Below are 23,816 nucleotides of genomic sequence, written 5' to 3'. Positions count from 1 at the left end.
GCCATATAGGCAGTTGCCTAGGGCACCACCTTGTCTGGTGGGCGATGGTCGCCCTCAAAGGCAAAAATAATAAATAAATAAAAAATGGATAAATAAAAATTTGCCGGTGGGCACCCCTCCTCATTTTCTGTCTTGGGATAAAATATGAACAAATACACAAAGAAAGATGGAAATACACTTTGCACCCCTGTTCCTCACAATGTTTCATCTGTCCTGCACATAGACTGTATATAAATATGGACGACACGTCTCCACTTCTTACCGCTATGGAAAAGTGAAGCCAAAATATCTCCTTTCCGGGATCTGCCATCTTGCTTGTGTGACATCATTTGGAGCCAGAGTCTGCACAGTGGAGTCAGGTGGTGGGATGACGACCAGCAGAACAGCTGAGGGGGAGTGTGCCACAGTCTGACAGAGGTTTGAGAGCCGTCATCACAGCTGTCAGTCATGACGTCAGACCCCCTCTCTATATCATCAAATAACTGAAAACAAACTTATAAGACAAATGAGCACTTGAACAAATATCAGCATGATTAGCGTGATAATGACAGAAACCATATTTGAGAAAAATGTATTTGACGTGTACTTTGATATTTTATTTTGGCTCATGTCCCATCCACTAACATGGAGGGTATGGGACTTACCATCTATACTGCAGCCAGCCACCAGGGGACGATCCAGATATTTTGGCTTCACTTCTGGGGATCTGTCATGATGTCCATCTTTATATACAGTCTATGGCCCTACACCTGTACTGTGCTCACTGAAAAAGAGGGATGATGCAACACAAAGTCTGTGAGATGTCAAGAGGCAGATATTTACATTTTATTTCATAATGAAAAGGTCCAAACCTTCAGATGTACAAGGAAGAAAACAGAAAAAAGAGGAGGAAAGAAAAAAAAACTAATATAGAGGTATATTGTCTTATGTTAACATTAAAATGCTGTTTTGTATGTAACGTTAGACGTTTCATTTGTAGCAGCTAGCTAGCGCAGTAGCAATAAAACTAATGCTAGATAAAGATGCTACGATAGCTGCTGGACTCAGATAACATTACAGATTGAAGGATATGAGACTGAATGGTAAACCAGAAGCTATCTGGATAACTGCTCCTTTCTACAACGTAAGGCATTGTGCTGAAATTTCACTGACCGATATCAGCGATAATGGCTAACACTATATCCATAAAAACATAGATTTCTGCACTGAGTTGCACCAGCTATGTGAAAGCTGGCATGAGCCACTTGGCGTTGTAGGACATTGTAGTAAACTGGATCAATATTGAAATATCATATCAATAAATTAGGTCTATACTGGATTACTGTTGTAAAATGGCAGCAATTAATGGGAAAATGATGCAGTGTGGCAGAAAAGCTGCTGTTTCACCATCAGTGAGTTCCCAAAGGCATTAAAAGCAATAATTGATGCGCGTCAGACGCTTCCAGTGTGTTTAGGCCTTTAGAGTTATGTTGTAACTTATCTTGGTGGTACCAGCTTTTATTTTGTTAATGCATAAATCACAACTTAGTGATAATTTACATTATAACTAAGTTTGAACACAGCTGGTGCAACAGGCTGCAGCAGTTATTTGTCCTGCTCTGCAGCTACATGTGTTTGCTTGTAATAGGTTAATATCTAATACACTCTATAACTGTCCAGATGCACTCAGGAAATATCTGCAGAAGCCTCCAGCTGCTGGAGAAGTTACATCTGATCTCCCATCTACACCGATCTCTGAAGCACGTAAGTTCAGCCAAATATATGTAGTCCCTATAATTGATAATACACTGCTATATTGTCACGTAACTCATCCTGTACATCTAGAATGTTTTGTCTATTTGTCTACAGATGAATGCTAGGGAATTTGTTTTTATTATGTAAGCACTTTGGTCAAACCTTTAACCATTTTCTTATGTGTGTGCCTGATGTGTTGTAATTTATGTATTACTGTGTGTTCTTACTAAAGGATTAATAACTATATTTGCATGTATGTTTAGATTTGCCTTCAGGTGAAGGAACAACAGACACAACATACACTGCTACTACTCTACAGCCTGCAGACTCCATCAGCTGGAACATATCCTGAAGTACGTGAGTCCATCAAGGCAGCAGCTATAGATTCTGTCTGATATGGTGAGGATGGAGTTAGTCAGCAGAGGCCATATCAGGTAAAATAAGACTCTACATTTCCAAAAGGAGAGGATGGGAGAAGTTCCCATCACCACCACTTTACAGAAAATTAGTGAATGGAGAGAAAATCAAGTGAAGCTGGGTGGTATATTCCAAGAAAAAAAATAGTCTTTACTGCTTCTGCTGCAAACTGTTCTCACAAAAACAAACAAACAAAAAAAAAACTACAAACTAGTCAGTAATGGACTCAATGACTGGAAAAAATGCAGTGAAAAACTCAAAATTCATGAGAACAGTCCAGAACATTCTGGGAACATGAAATCATGGAAGGAGTAATCTATCCAGTGTAATCTATGAATAACCAAGTGCCAACGTCTTATATGTTACTAACAGGTAGTTGGTAATACTTAACAATTTATTCATTCTTTGATACGTGATTAGTTTGTTTGAGAAGTTATTTATAAAAATAAAAAATATATATTTTTGTCTTTAAACCATTGTGGTGTCTGATGTTTGTTGTCCATATTTTTGCAAACAGTAATATTAACAACAGCAAGTCACTGTATAAACTCAATAACATCTCACTGAAAACTAATCTAAAAATGTCAATAAAATAAATAATATTCCTGACACCAAAATACTCAGTGAAGTTTACAGAATGAAGAACACAAACATCAGTCACTATCAGTCATTCATCCTGTCCTCTGTCCTCCTCCCTCTGCTGCTGCTGTTATTCACTGCCTGCAGGTACCGCTGGTAGAGAGGAGGGACGGAGGGTGAGTGTATGTGTATGAGGTTCTGCTGTGAAACAGAGAGAGGAGTTGAGGCTGCAGAGTGATAATTGATTACACCAAAACGTTAAAAAAAGTACCGATAAAAGAACCGATAATGTCAGAGCTTATCAATACTATGGTCTTTAATACTCATCCAGCAGTTTAATTCATGTAACATTAAATAAATAGCCTACCTCGTCTTCTGTGTAAAAAGTACATAAAGAAAATATATGGTAGGCATCCATTAGGGCCTGCATTCTCCTCTACATCTCCTCTGAATTGTGTGAAGCAATCTTACATTGTTCACGTCTTGAGATGTGCTCATACTCTTTTGTTCTTATTTGGTTGCAACAGGAAATCATAACATTTAAAGCAACTATCGCAGTACGCTGTGTTGCTCCATTGTTGTCCGTGACGATGTGATTGACAGGAAGTGATTTTTCCTCGGAAATTTTCTGTCCAATAGATGAACAACCTGTGCGACCATGTGTCAATGTTGGTTCGCTCAACACAGGACCATGTGAACACTAACTGGACTTAATAAGCCTAAAAGTTATACATTTTGGCCGTGCAGAAAAGGTGATCAAAATGTGAGTTGACCAAAGAAACATAATAAATAAATGTACTAAACCATTAATAAATAAATATTAAATAAATAAAAATAAACCATGTGATGTTTTAGAGCTGTAGGATTATTTGAAAATAATGCATACCCTCCTGCCAATCAGAATCAAGCATTCTACATTGACATAATGAAGCATATACTGTACCATTGTTCACATAGCTTATAGTAAGTTTACCATGTACAGATCTACATTTCATTCCTCCAAGTGATTATAAATCCAGTGTTCACCTGTGGAACATGACATTTCTAGTTTAGTGCCACTGCTGCCATTTGACATTAAAAGGACCTCTGCCCTCTGCTCAGGCCTTCCACATCTGTATTGTTTGTAACAATGGCATATCCCTTTCCACTTTGATCATTCATTTTCCACTAGATTCAAATCTATTTGGAGTGTCCTTTTGTTCAGATGTCATGTGAAGGTGAAACCTTTCCCAAATAGAAATGATAAATTGTGTGACTGATGCTTACTTCTTCTATTTGCTCTGAGGTGACAGGAGAGCCACCATAGCTTCCTGCCTGTAATGTATATTGGCTGGAAAGGAGAGGGGAGAAGGATTTTATGTCTCTCCCAAGACAGATATACCCTGATGGGGCACTGTACTCTTCATATTTTATTGAAGCCGTCATCTGAGTTGAGTAAACATATTAGAGTCTACATTATTAATTCCAATTTTTCTTGGATTCTGTTTGTCCACTCCCAACCCTGTATAACTGAGGTCAAATGCTTCTTCTATAGCAAACACTGCCACCATACTCCCTCATACCAGTGAGACAGAGACACTGACATAGACAGAGAAAGAGGGGCATAGGGCGGAAGGAGGTTAAATTGAAACTGTTGCCAGGTGTAGGAGGTACAGGCTGAATGTGTGTGGAAGTTTGACCAATGTAGCTTTTTGAAGCTTTTAGAACCTCAACACAAATGCTGATATTTTAGAGAGCAGCTAACAACAGAAATATTTTGAAATGTGTTCTGACTGAACGTTTAGCAAATGTTTGCCTCACTTTATTTGTGTGAACATGAATCATTCATTTGCATTTCATTTTAAGTGCCACAAGGAGTTTTTCATGTGATCTGTTTTACTTTACCAGGCACCTCTTTATAAGCCATGCTAGCATAGTGAGTCCAGGGATGGAAAGTTTGGCGGTCAGTCCGACACTTTTTGTCCATACTGACATACAGTACCAGTCAAAAGTTTGGACACACTTCCTCAGCGAATGGGAAAGTGTGTCCAAATGTTTGAGTGGTACTTTATATCAACAAATATTTCTTATACTTCAAATCTAGTAGCCCACATATATGGTTCCTAGAGAATTTTACCCTAACTATTGGATGGATTGCCATGAAATTCGGATATACAGTACATGTTCCAAAACTTTTGGTTATCACCAAATACCTGCAAAACTAATCACATTCCAATCAGCCTCAGCTCTACGTAAACTAAGATGGTGAACATCAACATTCTCCTCAGCCTTACAGAGCTGTTCCTCTTGACCATACCTCCATGAATTACAATTGTAAAGTTTTTAAAGATTTTTTTTTTGTCCAAATAGAAACATTTTCTGCTCATACATCGCAAATGGAAACAGATGCCATCAATCTGTCTGCATCATTGCACTGAACCTTTATGCAAGTACACCCCTTCTAAACCAACACAATAAGTATAGCTATCATCATCAATAAAATCACTCCAAGCCAAACATCAAAAAATACAAAAACTTTGAACTTCTTTTCAAAATTGTGGTGGTTATTATTTCAATGTGCAAACAACTGTAGCTCTAGTTAGGTGAACATGAGTTCCCCATACCTAGTACTTTATACTTTAAGGTGTCACTTTGTCACCCATTGTAATGTTTCCTAAATGTTACCTTTTACCAGTAATTGTAGAAATTAACATCAACCTTTTCTTTTAATCTTCAGATGGTAGGTGACTTAATATATTTAAATGTGTTTTTTCTAAAAATTTGACATGCACTGAGGATGACCAAAAAATTATATATATTTTATTATATTATATTTTTTTTCTCTACACCTACATGTTAAATATATACAGTCCTAAATGGAAAATATGTTGAGCTTAGAGGTCCATTCTTGATCCTGGAAACAGTAGTTTGACAACATTTTTAACTCTAGATCCAACTCAAACCCAAAAGTTAGAGAAATTTTCAAGATTAAACAATATATGTAATGTGTGACTGCAAATTCAAAGTTTTACGCTTTTGCATTTTGTGTATTCCCTATTATTCTCATATTACCAGTGTGGAATCTGCATTTTTAGTAAAAATAAAACTATTAAGTAGTGGCAGTATATGTATGATAGTGTCCTGACTGCATGATGGTGTAGATACCCCCCCCCCCCAATCACACACACACCTCCTCAGCTGTTTTAAAAAGGTCTCTACACCAGCTCTCTGCTGCGAGCCGCAAATGAATCACTCACAATTAATTACTCTGCAAGTGCCCAGAGAGTCTGCAGCCCCCCTGCCATTGCCTGCGGGGCCTTGTCTAACTGTGGTGGGTCTAATGTCTCACGATGAGGCCAGATCTACCATGTCCTGCTCAGAGGGGGGTGGTGTTTGTCCCGTTCAGCTGGGACATTACTGCCCCTCCCACCCCCAGCTGTTCTGCTGCCAGATCTGTCTGTTAAGACAAGATAACAGATGATAGCGTGGCTGATGCAGCAGCCAACGCCTGCTGGGAACGGCTGCTGTTTGGTGGACGGATACAAATGGCCCTCTCAAGCCTTTTCCTATTCCCATTTTCATCATGTTTTCTTATTCCTGTTAAAGCACAGGTGGTCTTAGAACAGAGTCCAAACAGATATAAATAGACACAAATAGATACAAATGACTGTGTATTCATGCAGAGATGTTTTGTTCATGTAGTTAGAATCTACATAAATAAAGGAGTATAGGGATTCATACTAAGATCAAATAGAAGACTTCTGGCCAGCTTCAGGTGTGTCCTCAAGATGGCACGGTTTTTCCAACCAGCCTTCCATCTAACATGTGACAACTACAGAAATGAAAAGTGGTTGATGCCTCTGGTTCTGGAAGCATTTACGATTTCAATGCTTGATTTTACTGATTACCTCACTGTTCTTAAACATCATGGATAGTTTAACAAAACTATGGGTTTACGTTATGGCCACCAGTTTAATTATTTCAACTTTTTTTCAGTTTGATGGATAAATTCTGCGCTACCCATGAGCCTCAAGTGCCATTGCTATGGAAGATAAGCCACTTAAGAGTGGTGAATCAGAGTTGTAACAAACTCAGAACATTTGTTTGTGTTTTAAGTAAGAGTAAAACACAGTACCACAATTGCAAAGTCAACAAAAAATGACTTGATTTTAACATGATTTAAAAATTATTTACACAGTTTTCAGGTTTCCATCAGGTTTCACCATTAGCAGTGCACACATAATCATTTTAAGGTCAGGATTTGGGTGATTTTTACTGAAATGGACCTTGGGAGTTGTAGTTAAATTTTCTCTATATGGGGTCCTATAATGGTTGTCCTATGACTATGGTTTAGACAATAATATCTGAATATTGAAACTGAAATTTTGTGTTTAAATTCACAGTGAAGAGAGATGAATTCTAATGAATTTTGATCTGACATTTCATCTAGCAACCTTGCAGGTCAAAATGCTCAATTATCTAATGAAATATCTCACAATCTACAGTATGGATTGGTACAGACATTCATGGTCCCCAATGGATGAGTCTTCTTACTTTTCTTGCAGTACCACCATGAGGTTGACATTTTTGTTTTTGACTAAAATGTTTTGACAGCTGTTTGTAGACCTGACATGAAATTTCATACAGATATCCATGGTGTCCAGAGGATGACTTCTAATGTCTTTTGATCTATCAGATGGATTATCATGAAATTTGGTATAGGTATTCATGTTCCCCACAGGATGAATTGTAATAGCTTCGGTGAGCCTCTGACTTTTCATCAAGCACCATCAGCAGGTCAAAACTTAATTTTGTCCAATACAAATTACCTTTAAAACTAATGATATTACCATAAATTGTTTTCAGTGCTAATTAGCAAATGTTATCATGCTAATACACTAAAATAAGATAGTGAACATAGTAGAATTTAAACCTGCTTAGCATCAGAATTTTAGCATTGTCATTGTAAGCATGTCGCCATTAGGCTTGGGGAGAATTACAGTATTAAGGTTTTCCACGGTATTTAGAAATCCTGACGATATGATTTTTAAATACCATCAAAAGCATACGCTACTTCTTCTATTAAACTGACACAGACATGCTCTGTTAACATGATGTTTGGTAGTGGACAACACACAGCACAAGAGGTCAGTCAGCCATGATATAAGCAACTGGCAGAACAGGCAGTGAGCCAAGTCGAGGAAGATGGCGAGCTCTGGAGCACTTGTAAAAAAGAAATATGCTTCAGCCCCTGTTTGGGAATATTTTCAGTTCAGATCCAATGATACAAGTAAGCCAAAACAAGACAGCTGTGGCAAAAGAACAAGTTGGGTTATTGCTGACCGGAGCTACTTCATATGAAGCTATTCAGCCATCCGACAGTATGCAATTCTGACCAATGGAGTGGCTCAAACCTCCATTCACAATTCAAAGTACATCATCCATTAGCTGCTGCATCTGTTTTTTGTTTTTTTTTATTTTGTGGCTCTGTGAGGCCAGAGCTCCAAGTGTGGCTTTAGGTGCTTAGTTTTGTTATGTCCACATTTTTCTTGTTTTTCTTTTGAACCATTTTCTAATGCATTTTCTAATGCATTTGCTCATCTTTTGTTGTGATGATTCAACACATAGAGGTTCAAGTCCATCTAAGCCTTGGAGGTACTAGCCTCCTAACACTGTCAACTGAAATTTTATTTATAAAATAGTTTCTCTGTGAAATGTGCCAAATGTTGGGTGCACGTTCCTATGGAAGCCCAGTATTCATGTTAAATGATGTTTTGACCTATCACTAGACCATCAAGTGGATATCAGGCTGTACTCTCATAAATCTATTGGGCCCCATGATAGATGACACCATTCTCTTGCCCTGACTTAACGCACCTTTACACTGCCTTACTCTCGCCCAGGCAAAGAGCAGATACTTGGTGGCTTGACCTGGACTCATATCTTCGTAGGCTGAAGTACTATGGCTGGCACCACTTGCTTGATAGGCAGTATCATAGAAATGCCATAGCCCACTCAGTAGTTCAGCTGTCATTCCTACTTATCTAGCTCCACTAGTTTTGCAAATAGTCAGTAGTTATATCAGAACAATATTCACACCATTCTCTGTCCTAGTGCACCTTTAAAACATCATTGAATCCTATCCTCACCTCAGATACTCAGAGGCATGACACATCTTTATATCTACATTGTATCTGCTCAGACTAAATTACAATGGCTGGCCCAACTGGTTTGATAGGCAACTTCATCGAAATGCCATGGCCCACTCAGCCAACCACTATCACTGTATTTCTGGTTTAACTAGTCTTAAGGACCCTCTGTTCTTTCATTTAGTGCCAGCATTGCACCATTTGAGCGACAAGTTAGTCCACCACACAGCATCTTGAACACTAATGACTGGATTTCAGCATCTGCTGCCCTTGGCCTTGGGGCCCACCCAAACTGTTTCGGCAGATCTGCACTGAACCTACCAGTAGAAGTGTGTAGCTGCAGTGCTGCTGCTGCCACTAGTTGTGTGTAATAGGTTTTTGTGTCGCTGAGATGAATTTTTAATGACCCTCATGGGAAAACTGAGTCACAGGGTCAATAATAATAGGATACAGCAAAGGGGGAAAAAAAGAATATAATGAATGATTAGTATGAATGAATCACAGCATTATGAGGATAGAATAGGAGCAGAAGAACATAATAGACAGAAATTAAATCAAAATAGCCATGTATGAGATTTATTCAGTATGATATAAGTGCAAAAATATTATCATATCAAGATGTTTTTAAATGCATGCATATGTGCATTTTGTCCCAATGCCCAATCCAGCATGGGTAGTGCTGTTTAAAACACTAGCCAAGAGGGAGAAAAAAATAAAACACTGATTTATTCTTTTGTGTCTGCATCCTCCAACAAAAACGAATTGAAAAGAAAAATAAGGATAGAGCAGGGAAGGGGAAAAAAAAACTTGTGTTGGACTACTAACACCTCAGGGCAAGAGAGATCTGTGGTTTGTGCATGTGCTTTGAATACAGAACACAGGGTGCAGTAATGTCTGACAAAGCACAGTGAGGCAGACACACAACACACATGCACATATGCAATGATATGTATACCCACGTACACCCACACACACGCCTTGGAGAAACATATGTTCATTACCTAGAAGGTATGACCTGAGAATTTGAGGTCAGCATCCATCCCATCATGTATCATGTAAGTGAAACAATCAATGTCTACTTAATTAGACCTTCCTGTGTTTCCCATTTCATTATTTTTCTATGGTCTGTGATTGTGTTTTCCTCTTATCTCCTGTCTGACCTTAGCTGCTCCCCTTAAATAGTATAAAATCGAGTGAAATTATGACATGTAACCTTACATGTAGATTTACAATTTGTCATTTGGCAGACGCTTTTATCCAAAGTGACTTACAAGCGAGGCACGATAATCAAACATTAGAGGATGGTGACTCAGAATCAGCTGTGGTACAAACCCTGTATGATGAGAAAGAGTGCTAGACAGAAGTTGTCTTTTTTGTTTGTTTGCTTGTTATATATAAAGTATATGTAAAGTTCCCTTAAAATACTATGCACTATGTAATGTATTAAAATTCTTTACTCTTCGTTTTGTTTGAATGTTTCTGTTTCTGTTTCATTGGACTCTTTCAACAGTTAGGAAATGGTATGAATATGTGATACTTCTGTGCTGTGATTGTCTTACTAGTATATTAGTGATGGTCTGACAGTCAAGTGCCATATCCACTGGGCAGCAGAAAGTGAAAGAGTGGGGTCAGGTGCCGTGCTGCAGGCTGGCACAAGAATGAACCAGCGACTAACATCTCACCCCATCCTATCTTCATACACAGGCAAACTGTTGAAGCAAAAGAGAGGTGTTTGGTGATACTGTCTATGATTATAAAGAGTTTGCACTAGCACACATTATGCAACATAATAAAGGACTGAAAAATCATTACAGAAATGATCAATCATCAACTGAAACAATTAGCCTATCACACTGCTATTCAGAAACCTGCGCTCCCCAGGTAGAGCCGAGCACAGTGACACAACACAGCATGAGGAGCACCACATCCAGAGAGCTTGTGTGCAATAAAACTATTCAGTGCAACTGCAGTCATTACCCTCATTTTATTGACATGTAACAAAAATTAAGATAAATACAAAACAGCTCTATTGATGTCAGTAAAAAAATCCCATTTGATTTTAAAGGTCTGCCGTTATGGTTTTTTCATGTATTATGTGTTTTGTAAGATTTGAGACGTGGTTGTCAAGCAATCAAACTTCTAAGACAAATGTAAAACAAACATGGATGTTGTCAAAAAGATCATGCTTGTGTGATGCTATTTCATTGTCTTAAGTGCCATGGAGAAAGACAGATGCAGTTTTAAATATTTCAGTAGTATAGATATTGACAGAGAGAGACAGCCTGGGTTTGAGTGTTTCAGCACCATGGACATGGACATAGAAATGTTATAGCACCATGAGGGGTGACAGAGGGACTAAGGGACGGGTTATGCTAGAAAGTAAATAGTTTGTATGGCATGTTGTGCAACCACAACGGAAGGCCAAAAAATGTATAGTTGTTCCAAACAGCCACACTCTGCTGACCATCATAGAGATGGAAGAGACCCGATAATCATTCAAATATGGAGTTTGAACACATCAAAAGTGACAGAGATAGGATAGTTCCAGACAAAAAGGAATGTGCAAGAGACTTAATTCTTTAGTTCTTGAGATTAGTTCCTCTAGTTCCATAGTTACTGGAATGTTTTGGTCAAAAAAAAGGACAAAACTTATTTTCTCATCCCCACACAGCTGGTCAATCACGGCGTGAGGTAGGTGTGAATGTCCTCACTGCCCTCCCAATTCTGATGTTGGAAATGTGTAGGATGATGAAGTATAATGGCAGCTTTTGAGACAGTGAGTGGGTTTAAATGTGTCAGAACCATGGGGAGAGACAAAGAGTCTAGTTTTAAATGCTTCAACACCACATATAGAGACAGAGAGTCTGGACCTGAGTATTTCAGCATCATGGAGAGAGACTGGGTTTAAAAGTTCCTGCACCATGGAGAGAGATAGAGAAAGTGGTTAAGCATGTTTCAGTACCATTGGCGAACAGAGAGTGGGTTTAAAAGTTTCAGCATTGCCTGAAAGTGTCTTTTTCTGGACATTTTTAAATACTTTTACATTCATTTTGCATTTTATTTGTTCTTTCAATACATTATCCCTCAAGCTCCACTAGTGCATAGAGGAGGCTACCACATGGGATACTAAAGTTCTTTGATGGCCTGATGATGTGTGAAGCCCACACCTGTGCAGTCTGGTCCAAGTCATCCTTGAGTTTTATAAATATTATTATAAGACACTGATTCCAGCTTGCGGGAACAAGCTAAATATGTGAGTAGATTTGAACCATATTTTAGGTTCTTTTTTTAGAAATGCTGTATGCAGTGCAGTTCCGTATTTCAATAGGTAGAGGTTTACTACTCTCACAGAAGAGGCTGTTTGTTCAGTTTTAACGCATCTGAGTGGGAAAATACAATAGCTTCTGACCACTACCCTTGTTTTCCGGGAGGTACTGTCCATGTGTTTAATGAATTGGCTCAAAGGAAGAGGTGTCATTCTATGTATATAGAATTGTAAATAGAAGACACAAATCCATATATGATTAAATGCATTCAAAACTGTCCACACTGAATGAACAATATCTCTGAAGCACATGATAATGGTGATAATGAATTTGTTTGAAAAATAATGATTGTTCAAAATACTTTCTGGAAGAATCATCATTAAATAATTATTTTATTATTCTTTATTCAGGGGGTGGATATTCAGGTACTCCATATGGTTCTTTGAAGTATTAAAGGTTCTTCATTCTTATTGGAGTTATTTGGTGGTGGGTAATGGCATGAAATTAAGTAACCTTATCTTTTGACTGTTTGGGGTGGTTGGTTGACTGATTGTGGAAACAAAAAATCCTTCCAACCTGAGCCAGAAGGCTTGAATAGCAGTCAATGAATACTGTTTCAAATGTGACTATGCAACCAATAAAAACTTGCTTCTTGTTTACCATATGATGATGTTGATAGGTTTTGAGTGGCAGTGCATTTCACAAAGCTGGTCTGGCAAAAATAGACCCTGTGCATAAAGATAGTGGAGTCTTCCCCTGTTTGTTTATATTCTCTCCCAGCTGGTGGAGTCAGGTTTATAACCACCGATGTCATGGTATTAGCTGTTACTGGGGAATGGAGCCATTTTCGGTCTACGGTAGTGCTCAGGGAGTTATTTCAAACCAAGCTGAAGTGTCTGTTAACAGGTTGAGTCAGTGTTAAAGCTCTGGTCCACCTAGAGGATATATCCATGTCCTGCTGCAGGTGCAGCACTTGTGTGGCCGCCTGCACTCTATCCAGTCTCACCTTCACTGCCTTAGGCTGCATTGTGGACACTACTCCGGTGCCTTTGCCATCACTACAGACGTACTCCAGTGGCTGCTACATCCAGCCCCTCAAATTTGGCTGGGTGGTTAATAACACATTTTTTTGTAGTGTGAAAAACTCAGAACACATATTTATTACAGACTTTAATCCTTTCATGCATAGTTGTTACTGCAGTAGACAGCTATTCAAAAGAAAAACAAGTGATGAATTTGAATCAATGAAACTTCTACATAAAGTCTTTTTCATTTAAATCTTCATTTTATTTTACTATGGGAAATATTCTACCAAAACACAGATCTGCTTTCTGGCACATTCATCTGATGATACTTCTCAAACATATGGATTTGAAAAATGTTTTAGAAACACTAATTGTCAGAGATTGCAAAAGATTACAACTGGATTTTGAGGGATTTTGGAACTATTGCATCAAAGGTGACATGACTACTGTACCTGCAGACAACCTCATTTCTTACGCACTTGCAAGTTTAGCGGTTCATTCAGTTATGGTAGTATATGCTGATTTTGTATGTGATTATATAAGATTATAAAGACTTGTCTATGACAGATTGTGATGAAAAGCGTGTTCCTAGCACAAACGCAAGCCTAGGTCAGCCAACGGTATAACTGGTCTATGTGCCTTTAACAAGTTGACATATTTTAATATTACAAATTTTCTTGAAACAAAACTCTAAGCATCCAGGAAGTGAATGGCAGTTAAAGGAAGTTATGGTATGGACAGAATGATCACCTTTCTAAACCTTACAGGGCCATAAAAAGCCCTTTTTTGCATGTTTTTTGATAGTGTAGCTGCATATCAGTGACTTCAGTGGACAGTACTTCAAAACACCATGGGTAGCCACCTAGTTGCAAGCAAGTTTTGAAGTACTGATTCGGAAATACTTTGTCTATATTAACATTTTCTCATTAAATCAGTTGCTATGATTTTTCATTTTTCTTATGATATTTCTTTGTTATTTTTATGCAATATACAATGTGTTTGCAACAAAAACAATATTTTGTGCTAATTACTATTGTGTGACTAACATTTTGACAATTATATTTTGTAGAGCTCAAGAACAGCAACTGACAGAGAGGCCTTCAGGGTAGTGGAGTGAGTCCAGTGATGACACTGACTGTGGCAGCGATGATTGACAGCCAGAAAAGGAGGGATTGGCTATTCCTAACAGTAGTGACAGTGGAGCTGAGGATGTTGAGGATGTGTCATCTAACAGTGGTCAAGGGCAGGAGAAAAGCAGCAATGTCTGGAAAACCAAAGACAACCATTTGCAGGGAGACTTGCCTCCTTTTTTAAGAGAATGGAAAGTTAATGTTGAGGGAACAAATCCAGTAGATCTCTTTAGGCATCTGTTCCCTAATGTGGTATGTGAAATAGTGCACAACACAAACCTGCAGACAAGCAGATTCTCGGGTACCTTCATTACTCTCAGGAGCAAGGAAATGCTGATAAGCTCTTCAAGATCAGACCAATGTTAGACACAGTTGAGAAAACCTTTTGTTCAGCAGTAGATCCTGCGGAATCTCAATCAGTTGGTGAACAGATCACTCCCTTCCAGGGCCATCTGTCTATGAAAATACATTGCAAAAAACAAACCTCGGAGTTTGAAAGTGTGGGTAGGAGCAGGGACCTCTGGATACATGTAGACTTGAAGTGTACCAGGTTTTAGCTGGGTGCAGCCAGGTCAGTGAATGCAATGTGTGCAGACATAATCACGCGCCTCTGTGATGACATACAGCAGAAGAATCACAATGTGTTTTTTGACATTTTCTTCTGTACCATTCCACTCCTTCAGACATTGAAACAATGGGGCAACTATGGCACTGACACATGCAGAATTAACAGGCTCCAGGGAGCACAGGTGAAACTGAAGAGTGAGAAGCATCTCAAAGAAGAAAGAGAAAGTGCTAGCTCTATTGTCACCAATGCTGAAAACATAACCGTCATACGATGGTTAGACAGTTCATTCATCCACATGGGCCCCACCTCCTTTGAAGTGCAGAGTGGTGTCCAAGGCACCCCCTAAAGTCAGGTTTGGCCCTGGAAACCACTTGCCCCAACTCACTAAAGCAAAGAAAACAAACAGATCCCATGATGCTGCGTACATAAGAAAAAATAACTTTGTATCAAGTACACACTGCAGTGTCGTATGGCTTTGTGCCCTGGGTGCTTTGCCAATTTTTATAGTCGATAGAATTAAATAAAGGAACTGATGTACCATCCAAGAACACTGAAGAATAAAGTAGATTGCTGAATTTTATTTGAGCAGAGTTTTTGGAGACTCATTGACAACATTTTTCTCTCTTCGTAAAGACAGAGCTACAGAGCTAAACACTACAAAAGAGTGTCCTCACAATTCAACATACTGTAGTATGGGTTGTTTTCCAATAGCCAAGAGCAGTATATATTAAAATATGCCAAAAAATAATTGTTTCACAGTATGAAAATCAAATTACATTTTCATATACGCTTCTATTCATTAGGCTGTTATTACATATTACTTAAAGCTGAACAGTTGAATGCATGCTGTCCACCAGAGTGGACATGCAAAAACTTTCTGAAAAATGCATGTAAAATTTTTAAAAAAGTTAACATTTTTGCCTGATGAAAAAAAAATCCAGACTCTGACTGTCATAATTCATCCATGAAAGGAATATGTTGAATACCCCATTACTAAAAGTGTTGAGTTTAATTTGTAATGACCATAGTACTGTCGGGCAGATTTTCAGACCACATTTCTTTGCTGCTGAAACCTTGACTGATTTCAATGATGGGAATATTATCAAGAAAATCAGTTTTTCCAACTTTGATGAACAAGAATCCAGTTGTACAGTGATGAATTTGAATCAAAGAAACTTCTACATAAGTATCGTCATTTTATTTTACTGTAGGAAATATTCCACCAAAACACATAACGGCTTTAAACTATATTCATCTGATGATACTTGTCAAACATAGATTTGTGAAAACATATGGATTTGAAAAAAAAATCAGAACCACTTGTTTGTGATCTCAAGAGATTGCAAGAGGATTATAACTGGATTTTGAGGGGAGGAACTACTGCATCAAAAGTGGCATAACTACTGTATCTGCAGACAACCTCACTTCTTATGCACTTGTAGGTTTTAGCGGTTCATTCAGTTATGGTAGAATATGCTGATTTTGTATGTGATTACATAAGATTATAAAGACCTGTCTATGACAAATTGTGATGAAAAGTGTGTTCTTAAGACAAATGCAGACCTGCCAACCCTGGATGAATTTTTTGAGTACCACTTCCACAACCTGGATGCGTCAGATGCAAATCAATGCTGTTCGCACAATGAATTACTGGATGCAATTTGTAAACATACACATAACATGTGTATGTCATTTGCACACATGCAGCAAACAGACAAAAATGTGAGGGATGCACTGATATGAAAATTCTTGATACCAATAACAGATTGTTTACAAAAATATGTGCAGATGCCACTACTGTTAGTTGGTCATTTATGCCTGTCTATCCATTTGTCTTTCAGCTGCCTAAACACAGATTACCAAGGAACACAATTTCAGTCAGGCTACACACCAACCTACCACTACTGCTGCATTTATATATTATATATATATATATATATATTTCTATTGTTTACACCTCCACAATAATCAAACTTTAAGCCAATTTGTTTTTTGAAAATATGATTTTCAGCTCATTTGAAAAGATGATGACATTGTAGCTGTAAAACTCCAACCAGCCTAAACAGACTATTTTGTGGCTACGATGAAATAAATATTTTAGAGCTGGTTAATGCAACAGGCATCATCCAGGTTCATACTGTCCGCCTTGGTAATTCTCACAAGGAGGTGTAGCAAGGTGTCATTCAGATCCAAATACTTCTCTCTGTCTCTGGCAATAAAAAACTCAATCGGCCCACCGTTGGTAATGGCCGATAAAGGTAAAACTTCTATGTAGAGCTTTTCATCAATAGACTGATGCGTCATGGGAGCTGAGAATAAATCCAGCTCTGCCATACTCATTCAGCTGATTTGTGATGTAAAAGAGCCATCGTCTGTGTTCAAAAATAGATAGTATCTCCGGACCTTGCTATGAGGCTGCAGGTAGACTTTCTTCCTAGTGTTTTTTAGAACCCACTGAAACACACTGCCCCGCTGGATAGATAACTGGTTCACACTCCATTTTAGTAGGCTTTAATGCTGGTTGCCACTCCCATAAAATTAAAAAAATGAAGACAGCGCTGCACACCCAGCGGCAGGGTGAGGAGACAGCCGCCGACCAGGGTGAGTCTGAGATGGTGGCAGGAGCAGAAGAGCTGGCCAGGCTTGTCAGGCAGAGTTATTTTCTGCCTTCTGCTTAGAGGTGGCAAATTTACAACTTACAGTAACTTCATACCATATAGTCTCTGGCTTTTGTTTTATATCTAGTGGCAGCAAAAAATGTAGTTGCACATTTCTGATCCGTTTTTAGTGTAGTTAGCATGCATTAGCTTGGAGGGCTAACTTGACTTGTTAACTGTATTATGTGAATGTCACTGTTACCCTGAACATCTCGCCCCGTTTAAATATCTGGCAGCTCAATAAAACGTTGCTTGTTGCCACACATATAATGTACAAGTAGTAAATAATTTAAAGTATTTTGCTAATCATGATCCTTCTAGTAAATTTGGCATTCAATTGAGATGTAAAATAGTTCTTAATTAAATCATCACTGAAACTCATGCCCATGGATTTTCTGATTGATTGTGCTGCTATAGTCTTTACTTTCATTTGATGGCATTCCAACTTCCAACTTAATTCCAAGTGTTGAGATTTATGTTTGCACACTACTATAATACTGATTTAAAATCATATATGAGACCAAGATGACAATAGAGTGTAATAATACCAAATTGCAACAGTAGTACCATTGACCAGCCAAACACTGCTGGATACTTTTTGGAAGGGGATGGCTGCTCCTCTATCACATATATAATGGTTGCTCTGAAATCGTTCAATGCCCCATGATTTAACACAGCCCAGTCCATTGATGTGAGCATTGCTTTTACAGTGCGGGGTCCAAAAGTGTCCGTTCTTCAACTGATAAAAACAAAGTTAATTTGTGTTGTGGTTGAACACAGACCCCCAGACACCCCCACTTCTCAAGACTATTCCCCCTGAAGTGAGTCAGATGGAGGTGTCTGGATCCAGCACAAATACCAGATAGGCTTCTGGGGTGCTGCCCCTGATGATGATTCTTGGTAGTTCATCATGCTGATAAGACTGAAATAGGCGGTTCTCTTGATCATCTTTTAGTTGTTTTTTTATTTGTTTTTTGTCGTATTGTCCTTCATTGGTCCTCACCTTAGTGTATGTGTGTTTGCATGTGTGAATTACTGTCACAATGGAGATGCACTGTATATCCTCCCAAACAAACAAGCTGCCTCCTAAGAATTACTGCAGCGTCTCGCCCAAAGCCTTCCTCCCTGTCTCATCGGTGCCTACTTCCACCCCCGCCTCTTATATTTCTGCCTGAGACTCAAACACACAGCAGTTATTTATTTCTTGTTGGAGATTCATTACTTGTTGCTGGCGTACTTTGAATGGCTGGTGTGGGCTTAATAAATTCAGATTCTCTTCTCTCGCCTACTTCCACACAGCTCCCTACCTCAGCAACACACATGCATATAACACCACAACTATCCTATTACTGAAAGACTCCTGCTTTTAGAGGTTTTTCCAGAAACTTTGCTGTTACATTTGCTAGATTCATCTGTTGCCTCACTAACAAGCATATACTGAGCCATCGGTTATTTCACTTTTTTCACTTCCTTTTTCAGATTCATCTTCCTCTTCTTCTCCTTAACTCTTCCTTCTCCTCACCATTCTTTTCCCCATCCTCCTAATCATCATTACTGTCAAATGAGAAAGACTGAATGCCAGCCTGATAATAACATGCTGCAAAAAATAAATAAATAAATACTAGTCGGTCAGAAAAAATTATTCACCTGAGGTAAATACGACCAGAAATATGATTCACCTCAACGGTCAGGTGGTAAATATGCTGAGAGAGACTGCTCACAAGTGGTAAATACCACAAAATACTGCTCACCTCAGCATTCAGATCTTAAAACTGTGCAGATATTCCAGATGAGTTGAATCTCCCAGAGGTGTACCATCTGAGGACCCACTCTGCCTGTCAGAGCAGCCAACCACACTCCAACACACTCATGTTCATGAGTTCTTGTTTGCTTATCACATGGACAAACCTGGTGCAAACAATGTGTCAAAAAACGTGTATTTCTCAGCTTAATTTCAAACTCACATTATAATAAACATGATCACTGATGCATTGCCAAATGAACAACTGGCACTTGTTGCTTTGATAGTCATACTGTCTGTTTTTTGACTGCTAACTAACTCTTCCAAAAACACTGGAGCTAATACATTACTGCACTGGAAAACAAGCTAACTGCCTCCATTTAAAATATGTTGTTAACCTTTTATAATTTGTTGCAGTGGCGGATGGTCAATGCAGGCCACCCCCCCTTCCAATTGTCCACAGAAAAAAGGCTATTAAAACATGTTCAACAAAAACTAATTACATATTGCGATATAACCATAAAATACAAATTGTTTAATATATAATATTAAATAAATAATAATAAATAATTACTGTTTCTCATAGTTATGTTAGCATTTATTAAAAAAAAAAAGTTTTCAAATTTGTATTTGGTTAATTTGGTATGAATATATACATTTCCCCTGTAAGGGACGCCAGCCAAATGAGTGTGTATGTACTTCCTTCAACTTTTGGCAAGCAAGTGACCTAAGGCTGCTCTCTAATTGGCTGCATCAGATATTCCATGGGATGTAGCTCTCTGCGCCCTGGACATTCCCAGATTTTCACTTTTTTTTAGAGCGCTAACATTACAAATGTTATGCACATCTGTCCTGTGCAGCAGTCATACAGCAGAAACTATACGCTAACATTACTTTATTATTTTCATGCTAATGCTACTTGTATGAGAGGAGCTTCTGTGCTTTTAACTCGTGCTGCTGGTTGATATTTGGTACACATTTAGCTACATTTTTACTACGTGTAGAGCTAACTTTCTGTAGTGTGTGTTAGCGTTATCACTGCTACTAGGGAGCCATGCCATTGGTCTGAGGGCCTATATTCCGAAACCCCAATAGTTCAAAAAACTTCCCATTGGACTGAAAGCCCATTAGTCCAACGGCCTGTTATCCCAAAAACAAAATCCCACTGCTCCAAAGGCCTGTTGCTGTGTAAGTACACACTCTCCCTGGACTTTTTTGCCCTTAATATCTTAGTGTATTTTGACATGCAAATGCAAGCATACCATTTACAAAATACTTGCTTTTTAGCGTATTTAGTGCATACCAACCCTAACCCTAGGTAGCCTAAATAAAGGATTAGACTTAACCCTCAAGAAAGGGAGTTATTGGAAAGGAGACTCATTTTTATCCTAAAGCCCAGGCCACCCACTATATTAGAGTTATGCAAAGATCAATGTTTACCATGGGAGACTTAAAAGACTTGATCATTTATTATGAGTACACACTTTTTACTAATCCTACCAATTGGGAACCGAAATTGGAGACCATCTCTCCCAATATCCAGGAGGCAATTACAAAAGACAAAGCCTCTCTAGCTCAATTTTCAGTTAGAAAGACCATTAAACCTAACATTGCATCGACGCAGAGGGACGCTCTGCAGATCATTAGTAAATTACAGGATATTGTTATAAAGCCAGCAGACAAGGGAGGCCAATTCAGGACAGATTTAATTATCTATATGAGGACAACAGACAGCTTGGCAATTCTATCTACCATTTACCCTTGTTCGAGCTGATGCGACTTAGGACACAGGTAATGGTCAGGGAAATAGTACCTCAACTGTACGAACAAAAATATATTACAGCCAAACAAATGGCTTATTTATATGGTCCTGACTTGCCTCGCTCTAGAGTGTTTTGTTTGCTGTCTAAAATACATAAGAGCCCTAAATCTTGGCCTCTTCCGTTTGGGGTTCCTTCCTTCCGTCCACTCCATTAACATACATTAGGGGGGCAAAATATTAACTTTGAATTTATTTTTAGGATAGCCCCTTGAGATGTAGCCCCTTGAGACCTTCAAGGAGGTCCTAAAAACACAAAATACAAAATATAACACATACATACGCAGACATTGTTACATAACATACACTACAAATACACAGATACAGACAGCTCGCTCACCATCTCCCACCCACATCCCCAACCCTCAGCAGTTGTACTGAGAAGAAAGAAGTAAGAAACTGGATACAAGAAATGACCTGTAACATCAGATCAGTTTCATCAGTACCAAGAGCACTTGAAACAATTTATCTTTTAATTGCACATACACACAAACACATTTAAAGCATGAACAGGTTGTTTGAAGATGACAGAATAAATAAGTCCTGAAGCAGTGGAAAGAGTTAATAGATCTAAGAGGCTGGAGCTTTGTATTGAAAAGACCTATTAGCAACACTCAATAAAATGCACTCCACTACACCACCACCACCCACTATGACCTCAATAATAAACATTAAGAAGAATTATCACCTTTCTGGCAATGTCAACAAAAAATGAAATGTAAAAAGTAGAATTTATGGCAGAGCTGTTGTATTGGATTGCAGTAGATTGCACAGGTGTTCCTAATAAAGTGGGCAGTGAGTGTATGCATGCGTGTACACACACACCCATTTATATATATATATATATATATATATATATATATATATATATTATTTATATATCTAATGGACTGTAACTGGATTGGATTAGAATTCCTGTTTTGGTCCAGGGGGATCTAGTAACCTTGGCATGTCAATTACACACTATAGCAAAAACATTATAAATCATAGGGAGAGATTAACACTATAAACAAATTAGAGAGAACTTTGCCTTAAATACTTACTTACTTTTGTTGAGAAGGGGATCTGTACAGTCCGGTGTGAAGGGACCCTCTTCCTCTCCCATGTTACTTCCATGTGTGTTGTTTTTTATTTATAGCACTTATTACATTGTTTACGTTTACAATGTAGTGTCTCTTGCTCCTTTAATGTATTTATTGAACTAAAGCCTAAATCTAGCTGGTGTAGATGACCCCACAAACAGTTTACTACCCCACTACCCCACTAACAATTCAGTGAGTTATGGTAGCTGTAAGAGCAGATAGACCTCTTCCCACAATATACTTGTATTCATTAGAAGGAGCGAGTGTCCTGGACCAATATGGCGGCCACGTTAACACATTGATACAATGACCAGCAGCACCCAGCAATGCAAGTATGCTTGCGTTGCACAGCAAGGAAACCCTGTACCTGGAAACACAAAGAGAGCATTTTGTACAGAAAAATCTGTAACCTTGCAAGATATCCACTTGATTTGTCTAACACAGACTGGTGAAGCCTCATATAACTTCAGCTGTCACTTGAACGTAAATATAGTTTTGGGACACTTTCTAAATGATTGATTCTGTCATTTTTTTTCTTGGAGGACAGTCTCTTGGATTTTGTCCTCTATCTTTTACAGTGTAGTAACACTACAAAGGACTCACTTCAAAGCCAGTATGGAGAGGATGAATGATTACAGTGACCAACAACTCTCTAAATGTACACATGGTATATGAGTATTGTATCAAGATAGACTTGAACAAGGTTATTTGCTTTCAGCTGTTGTAACACATCCATCACAGGGTTGATTTAGGGTTGAATACAAAACTCTGATTGAAACTGATTTCTCAGAGAAATTAAAAATGGATGTGTATGGTTCATCTGAAGGCTACAGATGTCTTCAATACATCTTAAGTTAGCTAATGGTAAAAAAACGACAGATAAAAATAATTATTTTCATCTTGTCTTCACCCTCTGTCTGTACTCTTATTTATTTATCTAGTTTATTTACTGACAAATGAGATGGAGAAAGAAGCTGTGGGAGAGATATCTGCCGACCGCCAATGCTGCCTATTGACATTTTGGTTGTGTTCCATTAGTGTGTGTGTGTGTGTGTGTGTGTGTGCATGTGTAATATTCAAACTGTGAAAGGTCACAGGTCAAAAGAGAGAGCTATCCCTGAGCCCCAGGCGAAGTGTCCAGCCTCTCCTGATAAGCCCACAGCCTGCTGCAGTCTATTTGTTGAAGATGGGTTTGTTCAGTTCCTGACAGATAGAGCAACATTTTCACTAGAGATATGAAGATTAACTCATGTCTTGCTTGTTTGGGTCCGCACACACTTCTCGGAGAGATGTGACTGTGTGTGAGTGTGTGCATGTGTGTGCCTGTTTGGTAGCAGTCAGGGGTGTGTGATGTTCAGGTCAGATTGCATGTATTCAGCAAAAGGTCTCTCTCCACCAGCAGCGGCGGTATGAAAAACCCAATAACTGCACATGTACACACAGCAGGGCAGTACCCTGCTGCTTTTGTATAGCTGATTCAGTTGCTTTTCCGTTCAGTTCTTGGATTAGAATTGAATTAGTTCTGAAGTTATGGACAGGAAATATAATTGCAATTCAAATTTGAATAACTTGTAACAAAACTGAAAGAAGGGGAAGTCAAGGGAATTCAAATCCATCTTCTGACTGTAGCAGGAGCCTTTACTGATTACCTTTTTATGTGTTTGGGCACT

The 23,816-nt window shown here is 38.5% G+C and overlaps 1 long non-coding RNA gene across 2 annotated transcripts; it reads left to right on the top strand.

The window, feature by feature from the left end:
* Nucleotides 1-749: 749 nt before the first annotated feature.
* On the top strand, nt 750-23,371 carry LOC122972698. 2 transcript variants are annotated; one of them, XR_006399818.1, is made up of 4 exons: nt 750-1,123; nt 1,660-1,743; nt 13,959-13,968; nt 23,361-23,371. It is a non-coding gene; the product is annotated as an uncharacterized LOC122972698 (long non-coding RNA). The 2 variants fall into 2 exon arrangements; XR_006399817.1 differs by having other exon boundaries at nt 750-1,391.
* The last annotated feature ends 445 nt before the right edge of the window (nt 23,372-23,816 follow it).

The sequence above is a fragment of the Thunnus albacares genome, chromosome 21, assembly GCF_914725855.1.
Source record: "Thunnus albacares chromosome 21, fThuAlb1.1, whole genome shotgun sequence".
NCBI classification, from domain to species: domain Eukaryota; kingdom Metazoa; phylum Chordata; class Actinopteri; order Scombriformes; family Scombridae; genus Thunnus; species Thunnus albacares.
Note: the sequence above shows the minus strand (reverse complement) of the source record. Positions and strands in the feature narration are given on the sequence as shown.